This window comes from Pollicipes pollicipes, unplaced genomic scaffold (assembly GCF_011947565.3).
Source record: "Pollicipes pollicipes isolate AB1234 unplaced genomic scaffold, Ppol_2.1 Scaffold_4740;HRSCAF=5597_pilon_pilon_pilon, whole genome shotgun sequence".
Taxonomy (NCBI): domain Eukaryota; kingdom Metazoa; phylum Arthropoda; class Thecostraca; order Pollicipedomorpha; family Pollicipedidae; genus Pollicipes; species Pollicipes pollicipes.
The window spans coordinates 18,692,375-18,705,282 of NW_023596545.1; the positions used below are offsets into that span (position 1 = coordinate 18,692,375).

General features: G+C 47.3%; 2 non-coding genes across 2 annotated transcripts; one reads left to right on the plus strand and one right to left on the minus strand.

Moving 5' to 3' along the window:
• Positions 1-664: 664 nt before the first annotated feature.
• TRNAA-UGC (transfer RNA alanine (anticodon UGC)) lies at positions 665-737 on the minus strand. Its single transcript has one exon. It is a non-coding gene; the product is annotated as a tRNA-Ala (tRNA).
• Positions 738-5,068: 4,331 nt separating this feature from the next.
• Positions 5,069-5,140, plus strand: TRNAA-UGC (transfer RNA alanine (anticodon UGC)). The gene has a single exon. It is a non-coding gene; the product is annotated as a tRNA-Ala (tRNA).
• Positions 5,141-12,908: the final 7,768 nt, after the last annotated feature.

Here is a 12,908-nt window from a genome sequence, read left to right on the forward strand (position 1 = left end):
TTGCATTTGTAATTCGCTAACCTCACAGGGAATGTGTGCATCTTGGACCTTCATGACGCTTCTCAGACTACATGACGACAGTTGATTAGGATGTGTGCCTCGCATATAGAATGGACAAGGTTCATGGGTTCACCCCTCCCCCCCCCCCCCAATGAAAAACGCAAAGCTGCCTTTGAAACTTAACTTCATATGCATGAAAATAGGTTGTTACATAATCCTGAATATGCATCATAGTCAAGACTCAAAGCTAACTTCACAATTAATATACAAATTACCTTCTTTAAACCAGAAACCGCTATCAGGATTCAAGAACGGGGTCATTGTATCCTATCGTATCCTACCTCTAAAAATTATTATCATTTACTGACAACGATCCTAACATCTCTTAAATCACTTATGACTCAATGAAAAACAAACAAATAGGTTATGTGTTCATCCAGGGCGTTCATAGTGATACTGATGCATCAGTGGCAACTATTTTTCGGTTTGTCAATGAGCTAGGTTAGGTGAGGCAAGGTTTCGAGGCAGGGTTTCGTGTCCCGTTATGAGGGACACGAAATACGACGTCGAACACCACAGCTTGTCTGCTTTTAGGAGCTGTCACAGATATTCCTATTTACGCTCAAGCCACCGTAGTTATGCTTGGAAAACTAAAATCATGCACTGGAGATGCCGGGGTTTGAACCCGGGGCTTCTCACATGCAAAGCGAGCGCTCTAACCACTGAGCTACATCCCCCACATTCAATGTTAGAAGAGTGTCCTCGCAGAAAACCACTCATTTTAGCAGAACCTTTGTCAGATTCTCAAAATCTCCTCCAGAGCCGGTTCCTGGGTGAGGTAACAGGGAAAGCACAGGCATCACCACTGAACTCGAAGAACCAGGATCCGGAAATTGTACCCAGGAGACGAACAGGAACTAGCCAAATGTTTGTTTCACACCAAGTCAAAAATCCGACATGAATCATAAGCCCGCCTGGTTGTTGACCTTACTTCACCTTCAGAAGGTCGCGATAACCAAAAACCTGCGGGACTATTTTGGCTCTTTTTACTTCAATAAGTGTCAAGCACATCAAGCATTTAGGAGCGTATCGCCAGCATATGGCACGCGGTATGCTCCTAAAAAGAAAAGTTTGATCGTGTCATTCCAGGTCAGTTACCTCTTCTGACATATTTTAAGTTGAAATAGCATCTTCTTCACCTCCCTGTGATCAATAAATTTGGATTTAGCGTCAAAAATTATCCACAAGTAGGGTCTCCAGTAAAAAAGACAAATTGGTGCTGACTTTGACCTGACTCTCATGGCGCACGAAATGGCAAATAATCAGACATTGTTCTAACTTGAATCTTGAGTTGTCAAAGACACCGTCACAAATGTGTCTGGCTTTTTTAAGCACACCGTTGTGGTAGTCAGATTGAACGTTTCACTTGGCTTGGCATTCGATGACAACTATGGCGTAACTTTGACCTGCCATAGGTCAGTGACCTTATAAGGTACATTTATTTTTTGCAATCCAATCGATTAGATGCGTATCGGCTGCAGAAAATGTAAAATGAGGTGCCGCTTCTGCACGCTGTTCAAAGGCTATTTGGAAAACCCTTGGGGAACAATTTGACGCATAATCTCGAACCAAACAACAAGGCAGAGGCGGAAAAGAAATTTCACAAGGAAGTGAATTCTTTAAAATATTCACTGAGAAAGCTTTCGGAAGCTTTAAAAATGACACTCTGACGCTGAATAACAGCATGGCATGCCTAAAATGTACGAAATAAAACAAAGCTACACAACCGTCTGCTTTCAGAAGCTGCTACAGATTAATTTCATTTATCAATTCGCGCTCGTTTATACCTGCATAAGTAAAGCTCCCCTTGCAGATGCCTTGGTGAGAACCCGGGGCTTCTCACCTGTGAAGTGAGCGCTCTACCACTGAGCTACAATCCCCACTTAGTCCGTGAGAGGAATGACTCTCAGAAAACCGACTCATTTTAGCAGACTCATCTGCTCGGCTCCCAAAATTTCCTCTCGAGAACCGGTTCCTGGTTCCGGAAAAAGGAACAACACGGCACTAATTGGAAATGCAGGCACCACTCAGCATGAACAACCAGCACTCGGCAGTGTTGGCGAGGAGACGAACCATTGGCGTTTGACATCAAGCCAGGAGATCCGGTCAGAATCACTAGCCCACCTGGAATGTAGAGCTGTGTATGCAAGCACACCTACACCATGCACCCTTTATGCAGGTGTGCGTGTGTGAAGGTATATGCATTTATGTTTTAATGCCTGAATTTTTGGTTTGTTTTCATATCATCACGGACTAGCCCTCTATTAGTGCATCATGGAGGTCATCATCGCAGCCACACCATGGGAAGATGGCGAGAATCGTCCCCCGAGCCTTTAGCGAAACTTTATATTCCCACTCGCATGTGCACACGTTCTGATAATGCAAGCAAAAACAAATTCATGCAAAACGCTGGATGTGCTTCACTTTTTGCCACGCTATGAACATAGCCAAACGTTGATAGACATTACACATGACAATTTACGCCTTCTGGAACCAGGTGCCAGTTCTCGAAAGGAAATTTTGGTGACCGAGTACATGTTTACTAAAATAGTTGATTTCTGAGAGTCGCCCTTTCCATAGTAGTGCCAGCTGATGTAGCTGATCGGTATTGCGCTTCGCTTCGCAAGTGAAATAACCCCCGGTTCAAACCAGCAGAAGCTCCATTAGGCGTTTCAGTTATTCAAGCACAAACGAGTGCGACTTGATGAATGAATTTAGAATATCTGTAGCAGTTTTTAAAAACCAGACAGTTCAGATGTTTTGACGTATTCCGTACCTTTAGGCAGCATAATCGTGCCATTCAGTGTCAAAGTTTTATTTTTCAAAGCTTTCGACAACTTTCAGTGAGTGTTTCATGCTTCCTTCCTCGTGAAGTATATTTTCCGCCACTGCCTTGCTGTTTGATTTGAGGTTATGCGTCACGCATGTTGAAATGCATGTCACGTATCCATGGTGAAAATATCTCCGCAAGCCAGAGGGTAAGCTCCACGAGTCGAACGAGTAGCCAGACCAGCTATTCAACGGAATGGCTACTGGGTTCACCCGGAAGCCATTACTCTGGCCATGTTCGCTGATCTTGCCAATGGTATCCGTAAAGGATCGTGACTTACACTGCTCTATGTGGATACAAGAATGTGACGAGGAGTGGCCGTACCAATTTTCCCACGTAGACGTTAACACCAACAACCACACCAATATTGTCGATTGGCCGACATAGTGTATGATAGAGCCAGCGTCCTCCAATACTACTGAGTGTAACAGCGCTGCAGACTGGCAGCCACACGTTACACCAGTACCCATTGCACACAAAGGCCGAAGAGTGATAAATGTAGGTCGTCACCCATGGGAGGGATGGGTGGGACAGGTGGGACGAGACGTACACCATGAGTACATGCACGCAACAATGCGACAACGACGAAATGTGTCCGTGTTGGAGTCAACCAGGACGTTGTTAGCCGTTCTTGGTATAAGAAAGAAAAGCCTTGAGCCTTTGGTTGTCGCCATGGTCAATTCAAAGTTTAGTGCTGAGTAAGTGACCTTCAGTGTACCAGAAGGTACTGTTAACACGAGTTCGGCACGGGGGCAATTTGACCGCTCATCCCACAGTTTTTTTTTTAAAAATCCGAACGGCTTGGTGCAGCCGCATCAAACTTTGTTTAGCCACAGGCTCTTAGATATTTGATATCTTAGTGTCAAACAAAAAACATGTACCTTGTAAAATCTCTGACTTATGGCTGTTCCAAGCAAAGCCCCGGCTGTCAGCACCGAAACTGCCTTTTTGCATTAGATCTTGCTTAGTGAGGTAGTTTTTGACGCTTATTTCGAATTTCTTGATCACAGGAGATAAAAGACTTGTTACTTCAACTTCATAGAAATAAGAAGAGGTTACTGAACTAGCATCACCCGATCAACGTTTTGTTTTAGGAGCTTACCACGTACACCACCCTTGACGCTTATCGAAAATCCAATCTCGCAGGTCTCTGGTGGTGTTGTCCCTGGTCATCACCGAAACGTTGGTATGTGCAGCTTATGCGCAACCAAGAGTAATAATGTTAAGAGCCTGAAAAGAGGAGAGGAGTGCATTAAAGGGGTGCCTTGAGGCTACGTGCGCAACATGTTATCAACGCAATTACCTTATGAGAAAGCAGATTTTACGTTGACAACAGCCCTTGTTCGATTGGTGCGGACACTTATGACCCCTTTAAGATTTTCAAACATACCGCGCCAAGGAAACGACGCAGTGCCTGCGGCATTTTCAATGTCATTTCCTTGGGCGGGTAGCTAAAAGCTTCCCGATGAACGCCAGCTGTCAAACTCTCCACGAACTTCTGCGCGTTAGGAGCAAAGTCTTGTGAAATGGCCCAGTAACTTGCATAGGCCTCATGGCCCAGTGGGCCACGGTTGCCTTGGTTCCATCCCCGGCTATGTCTCAGTATTTCCTTGAATCTTGAATAGATCATGCAAATATCCTAGTAAATTTACTAAAAGGGGAAAAATGCTTCCTTATACCTGTCAATTATCTAGCTGACATCCTAGAATTAAGGTAAAAATATCTATATCTGTCTACTTTGGGTATATCTGCCGGTCTGTGTGTCCTGTTTTGCGTAGCGTCTTCCATGCTCTGAACGGCAGGTTGCTGAACAGTGAAATTCGGGCACGACGCGCGGGCGCACGAGCCGGTTTTCCTCTGGCAGATTGCGGGTCGCTGCGACCCGATGTTCGGGCGTGGGCATCATATTCATCCTTGTGATATTTACTTTCCTCACACCCAAAATGGCAATGGGCACATGATTCTTGCCAAATCTCTTGGCTTGGTGTCAAACTGGACCTTCTTGTCCGTTTCTTTGGCAAAATTGCCGGATCCTGGTTATTCGTGTTCAGTATTGGTGTCTGTGCTCTTCCCGTTTCGGGAACCGGAAACCGGTTTTTTAGAAGGAATTTTGGGAACCGAGCAAAGTTTTGCTAAAATGAGCCGGTTTCTGAGAGTCACTCTTCTAACGGCGTATGTGGGGATGTAGCTGAGTGGTAGAGCGCTCGCTTTGCATGTGAGAAGCCCCGGGTTCAAACCCCGGCATTTCCAATAAATGCATTTTGGTTATTCCAGCATGGGCAAGTGTGACTTGAATGGAATTTGAAATATCTGTGGCAGCTCTTAAAAGCAGACAGTTGTGGTGTTTCGGCGTATTTCGTGCCCGTCAGACCATAATCCAAGCAAAGTATTGGCGGGTGCTCGTCTACGAATGCAGTGTGAGCTTTTATAGAACTTGTGTCTGAACGTTGACATGAGCAAGTTCGGGCGCCAAATGCCTCCAAATTCAGAAGTCTGACTTCGGATGGTTTTCAGCAGGTGACGGACAGATACTACAAAATATACTATCATCAGTGCTGACGTCACAGATCAATGGCGTCACAGTGCTTTTCCACTGACCGCCAGGTTAGTCCTAGTCACAGATTTTTCAACTCAACCCATTTCAGAGACTAAAGAGGATAAGATAACACATAACTCGACATGTTTCTAGTCGACGGAATGGTTATTCACCTTAGCACCTTGCGACATACGTGATCAGTTTGCTGCGCCGTGTTTTAACTCGTCGTGCCATTTGAGATAGATGGTTTGGAATACTGGCCACACGGTTGTGAACTGCGGACTCACTGCACGACCGTGCACACCAGTGTGTGAGTCGCTGTTGATGTGCTGCCGTCTTGGCTATGCTCGTGTCGTGAGGGGCTCACTGGTTACAAAGCTGTACTTAATCGTCAGCTTCTCCAATGCGCTGGTCGGCTCTTGGTGGTAAGGATTTACCATGGAGGGTGTCCCTGGCAGAAGTGTGGGAATCATCATACCGGCCTCCATCACCATACCGGCCATGTCAACAGCAGCAGTTACTCCCGAGGCGTCCCTGGATGCAATGGCCTGCACCTCCAACGCTGAAAACAAGGCATGCAAAGTTACACACTGCAGCTGCGACAGCCACAGCGCAGGCCTTTGGTGTACAGTCTACTGCAAGTGTTAGGAAAAAATCGCATGTTATAGCCGCTGCAACAGTACGCAGGTCACCAATTCGCAAATGCCTTCATTTCAGACCACGCTGCTGTAAGACCGCGACAATTCCACAGTAGGACAAGACATTTAATGGTGCATGAACCCATCCCCACCGTCTGGTGGGAATCGGCCTAACGTGACAGCCCGAGGCCGACCCATTGCCATCCACACTGGCGAACGGGACCGATGGTCTTGATTCGGGCATGTTACGGCAGGTAATGTGCTGGGGGAGGGGAGGGGCCGTTCGTATGGCGGCCAGAGGGACCCGGCTGCCGCCCATTCGTAGCCGAAGGCCCGGAGCGCCGGCCGACGTGGGGACGGGAGTGCACGGAGGACTGTGCGTCCGAACGCGTGTTCAGCGTTGACCGGAGGGAAAAAGTTGTTTGGGTTTGTGTATTTGATGAAACTCAGGCAGTCTTGAGCGGAGTAAGAATTTTCAGCGGCGGCAGCTGGGAAATCGGTTCTGTTTGTATACCGCATGTCGCTACTTCTACTTTTGTTACTAGCGCGTATGATTTTGAGGAGGGCTGAGACCTTTTTGCCTCGAAAGTGCGTCGTGCCTGCTGGTAAGACACACCTGTCTGGGCCCTTTGGCAGCAGATTTTTTCCCTTTTCCATATCGGGCACTGAGAGCAGTTGGCGCTATGGGGTTGGAGCTACGATCAGCACTTACATAACTGAGACATTTTGTGGTTGATGTGCATGCAACCCCTCGTGAAGGGGTCTTACCGCACGTGAGGAATCATGCACCCCGTTGCAGAGCTTGCTACCGTATCCAAACCGTTGACATTTGAACCACCTAGGAGGGTTGGGCATAGATACTCTGACTTGTTAACGGGGGTAGCCAGCCGTGAGAGTCTCTGGGAGGCGGATGGTTCCAAAAGTCAACACAAGCAGGCTGGTGTCCCGACAGCGTCTACCGCGAAACATGCTCAGTCGTCGAACATGGTAAACATTTTCAGCTCTGAGCCCCGCCAGAATCTCCTCCTCCTTCATGAAACGGAGTTCAGGCACGCAAACGGTGCCTTTGGTGGTGTCTCTTACGAAGTGGAGAGAAATGTTCACTCCCTTGCTGTGAAATTTGGTGGTCTGGAGGGGAGCCGTGGTCTGAGCACGAGAGGTTATTTCAGCCACGAGTGTCCCCTTTGGCTGGTGCCTCAATTTGAAGGTTGCATGGACCAGAACTGGAGGCTGCTTGAATTTGTCTGGATGGCCGGAAGACCTCGATTTGTCTGAAGGAGACATTCTTGTCACAGGCTTGCACGGCAACAAAATAGACGGGTGGGTCGAGAATGAGCCCAGAGATCTGGCGATCACTGAGCAGGTACCGGGATGGTCAACGACAAGCGAATGTCAAAAACAGGGACGTTGTACGGAGACGAGCACTGTCCAGACACCGCGGTGGAAGTGTGTGAGCCAATAAAATGGCCCTGGGACGCGTCGGGGTTATCAGGCGAGGTTGCAGCCAAAATACGGCTAGCGGCACTTCCGTCGGCTACGTCCAAAGGAGAATCAATGCCAGAGGACGAGTTTGATTCCAAGTCAGTATCGCTCTTCTTCCTTTTACCTCGCTTCTGCATAGTGGGGCGCGGGAAGAAGGCAGCAAGCACTAAGTGAAAGGGTGTGTGTTTTGAACGAGTGTGAACGGAAAGGCGAAGAAAACGACGTTAAGAAAATAGGACTCCTTAGCAGAAATCCACAAACAGGAGCAATCCTTTACACCAGGAATGGCGTTGCCAATCGGGCATAGCCAGCGAGTGGGTCGACGACGTCTGATCGTCTGACGCGATTGACTGTTTGGATTAGAGCCCTTTCGACCAGAAGCGATTATTTCAGTGCTATGGGAGGAAGGACAATGGTTAACGGTGGGGCAGGTTTGCATGCACCTGGGGGCCAACTGCCGAGCCTTAACCTGCGCATGTGCGCTAGGTACCCGGTCGAGGTCCCCCTCCCCACGGGGCTATTAACCCACTCGTGGCTGACGCAAGCAGCCTGTCCCGGACAGGCGGGCTGTCGCGAGGATGCGGGATGGGGCGAGGTAGAATATAACAAGGCCGGATCTACTCTCTGATACAATTGGCTTGGTTGTTTGGATTAGAGCCCTTTAGACTAGAACTGACCGTATCAGGGCTATGGGATGAATGGCAGTGATTAGCGGTGGGGCAGACCTGCATGCGCTTGAGGGGCCAACGACCGATCTGAAACCCGCGCATGTACATAAGGCACCGAGCCCAGGTCCCCGTTCCCACGGAGCTCTCGGCCCACCCGTCGTTAACACATGCAGGCCGCCCCAGACGAATGGAATGTCGCGATGATGCAGGACGAAGCAAGAAAATGGATTAGAAAGATGAATGCACCGATTCGAGTTTAGTTTAGCTTATTTTGTTTCATGCGTTTCAACCCGTTCAGACCATTCTACACCTTTAAAGGATCTATTTCAACTTGAACTTAAATCTGTGCTCTGAAGGAAGAAAAACGCTACATTTTAATCCTTCACAATAATTGAACAATTTCGGTACGTCTAAGAAAATTGAATAAAAAGTCCAGAAGATGTGGATGGTCAATACCTAGGAGGACATCTAACGATAATGCACCCTTGTGGTGACAACAGTATTTTTCCGGTAGTGTCTTCCGCTGGTATTGAAATTTGTCACATTCAAGCAAAATATGCTTTAACGAAAGGTGGCCATCACACTGACGACATAGGGGACGCGGGTGTTTTAGATATAAATAATTATGTGTAAGCTTTGTGTGTCCGATTCGAAGACGTGCTAATAGTTTTGTCTTCCAAACGGTCTGGACGGTTTACCGACGGCCAAAGTGCAATTTCCGGTTCTATGTCGTGAAGCTGTGTCCTGGTGGTTTCTGTCCATCGACGTTGCCAAACTTGTTTTGCTAAGCTGTGAATGGCCGTTTTTATTGAAGTATGGTCAACAGGGACTGGTGTTACGTCAGGGGACGCCAATGCTTCCTAAGCCAGTTGGTCGGCCCCCTCATTTCCTGGGATACCCCGATGGCCTGGCACCCACAAAAAATTAGCATACATGTTTGTGTGTATAAAGAATGGTGAATGTGTATAGTACGGACAACGAGGTGGTGAGTGAGGTCAGGGTTAATAAGTGGCAAAGGGCCGCCCTAAAATCCGAACAAATTACTATGGGCCTGGTCCTATGATTTTGCCTTTTGATATGTTGCAAAGAAAGAAATAAAGCAAACAGTTCTGCAAGCTATACAGATGTTCCTTCGGGTAACCTACATTTTTGTGAGTAATGGCCGTTACAGAGCATCGAGCATCTGGTGTGGTCTTCAGCCATGGAGCCATCGGTATATATAAAGCGACAGTGTGGATACTTTGCGATCATGCGATTCAATTTTTGTTGTACATAAACTGTTGTGACGGTGGGTATAAAATCCGTAAAAAGAAACATAACTTTGCGAGGTGCCAGTTGGCAAGGGGCTTCTACTAAGTCAGGTGGCACAGAGGCTCGCGGAAGGATGCAATTTAAACTATGGCAAAAACAGTGACACGTAATGCAATTGTAAGGCCCCAGCAACGCTGTGCTAGTCCTAAGTATGTATGGTGAATTCGTGGCAATACATGTGTGGAGGCAAATGTCGGATGACTTGGATTTTGTCTTATCGTTGTGACATACCTTGTAGTGTGCTCAATACGTCGGAGGGCTAAAGGCATAATGAAGACATCCACGCCAAGTACCGAAATTGGGGATGTGCGTAGCGCTCCCTGTGCAAGCCGCAAGAACATATTTTATGTAATACTTTGGGACTTCAGACTGCCTTCCGTGCCACCTGCATACACCACTTATCCATATTCAATAATAATGAGAACCAAATGTTCATATAGCAACAATCACGTATGCCGGTCAGCACCGTATCTTGATCCCGAGATGCACCTAAAAACATTCAGACGCGTGACGCATCTGGTGCGGACATGCTCAACGTACTTGGACATGGACAACCTCGGGTCGAGAACGATACCTAGAAATTCGAACGATGAAACAAAAGGAATATCGTGCCCGTCCAGTAGGAGTGGATATGTCGGTGTATCTCGTCGCCTTTTACTGAAAATCGTAGCGGCTGATTTTTAGCGGAAAAGTAGAGACCACAATGTATTGACCATTCATGTAACTTGTGAAGGGCGTTTTGAATGTGTGGTAATGAGTGATCATATTCTTCATCTGAGCACCAAATCGCACTGTCATCCGCAAAAAGTGACGAGGATATGCCGGACGGAAGATCATCAAATAAATCATCTATCATTAGGTTTAAGAGCATTGGAGATATACAGCTACCTTGTGGAAGACCGTTCTCTTGAATGTGAACATTAGAGACTGCCTATCGGCATCTTACACGGAGCGGCCGCGTTCCTGAGACCCCACAAGATCGTGTGCCAAATGTCCTTTAAATGCTAACTTTTTTAGTTAAAAAATGTAAACTGTCTTATCTACCATATCATAAATGCGAGTCATTTCCGGAAACACAGCAGTGACTTGACGTTTTTGGCGAAATGCGCGACGACTATCTGTTTCGAGGCATACTATGATTGCAGGTGGTACGGTTACGTCGAAATCCACATTGCTGACATGATATGACTGTTTTTGCAATCTATTATCCAGGCAAGGCGTTTGCCAACCATGCGTTCCATAAGTTTTCACAAGCAGCTGGTGAGCGCGACTGGACGGTAGTTGACTGGGTCTTGTGAGTCCTTACCTGGTTTTGGCATTGGAATTATTATTGTTTCTTTTCATGCTTGCGGAAAAACATGAGGGGACCACATCTCATTGAAACCTTTCAATATAAATTGAAGCATGCTGTCAGGTAAGTGACGGAAGAAAGCGTAATGTAGCTCATCCTGGCCTACTGAAGTGTTGCCGGTGGATTTAATCGCATCGCAGAGCTCTGAGAAAGGAAAGGTACATTGTAGTCCTCTGTATTGTCGGAAAGAAAGCAATGGAGATGTAAATGAAATCGGGGTCCCGCTTGATCTATGAAACCTGCTTTGTAATTGTCAGAAGAAGTATAATGTGTTAGATATTGGGCAAGAGCCTCCATCACCTGTGGTGATGATGTAACTAAAGCATTGTTGATTCGGAGAGCTGGATCACAAATAGACGGCCGCTTACCGGAAAGTGTATGAACTAATCCCCAAATTTTGCTCAATTGAGTAGATGATGTAAATTTTTGTAGGAAGTTTAACCGGGAACAGCGTTTGGCGGCCCTTATGATTCTCCTGGCTCGAGCGCGTCCAGAGTTGCGGGCGAGTAAATGTGGAATATTGTAATTGCGTTGATAACTTCGAAAAATATGTTTACGTCTGGCAATGGCCTTCTTAACATCATCTGTCCATCACGGCACAGGAAGGCGTCGTGGTGGAGGTCTAGTCAGTGAAATTGTCGCGGTTGCTGCATAATGAAGAACATGTGCGATAAGATGAACTCCTTGCTCTGGTGAATCATAGCGATGATGGTTGGCAATACAAAGTTCCTGAAATTTGTTCCAATCTGCCTTTCGCAGATTCCAACGGTGTATATATCGAGGAACTGCATCAGCAGCAATATCAAAGTGGTATATATTTTAACTGGAAAATGGTCGCTGGCGTGGACCAATAGCCCTCAATAGTCCGATCAAAGAAAGTTCCTTTTCAGGGAGTGCACAATGACAAGTCAGTGGCTGTTTCCGTTCCAGTAAGTAGGTGGGGATAAGCAGTATTGTCTTTGTTTTGCAGGAATGAGTTGTGTGAATCAATAAAATATTCAACCAAATGTCCTCGGCAACCAACGGCTTTGGTGCCGTTACTCCACGCTGGACTGTGAGCGTTGAGATCGCTGAGGATGAGGAAACGGTTTTGAAATTGAGCAACGCGTTGGTCAGGTTGGTGTAAGAGCTCCGTATTGTTATGATCTGGCGCAATGCATATTGAGCATATATTGATCGTACAGCTATGCAGCCGAACTGAGCATGCAACAGCCTGAAGAGGTGCATTAAGAGTGAGTGGAGTGTGTGTTAGTTCGTGACTAATGTACAGCGTCACCCCACCTTGGCGACGCTCACCTTCCGTGGTGTCAAAGCGATGTAACGAGTAATTTGGCATTTTAAGGTTATATGTGTCGGTGGGACGAAACCATGTTTCCTGTGCGGCAATGATGATTGGAGCTAATACGGCAAAAAGCGCTTTCATTTCAGACCATTCTGAAAAGAGACCGCGACAATTTCACTTTAAGGTGAAACAATTTAATGATGAAGGAATCCATTCCCACCATTTGATGGGAATTGCCCGAGCGAAACAGACCGAGGCCGTCGCATCGCCACCATCACTGATGGACGGGACCGGCGGTCTTCGTTTGGACGTTTCGACAGGTATTGTGGTGGGGGAGGGAGGGGGTGTAACGTTCGTGTGGCGGCCAGAGGGACCGGGCTGTCGACTGCTTAGCCGAAGGGCTAGAATGCCGGACGGCCTAAGCCGCACGTGTATCACGCACAGCCGGTGGGCTGGAACGCCGACCGATCTGGGGACGGGGGTGCATGGGCACCTGCGCATCCGAGCGCCCAGCCAGGGGCGACTCATCGGCATTTTTCGTCTGGGTCTGTGTAGTTGACTCAGCGGAGACTGAGGGGCGGGGGTGAGAAGCTTCAGGGAGGCAGATGGGTAGTTAAGTCTATCTGTATTGCACAGGTGGCCATAGTGGCTTTTGTTACTTGTGCATATGTTTTGCTAGGCTGCGACGACATTTTGGATTCAAGTGTGCGCCGTGCCTTCGGGTAAGTCACACCTGTCTTTGCCTTTTCA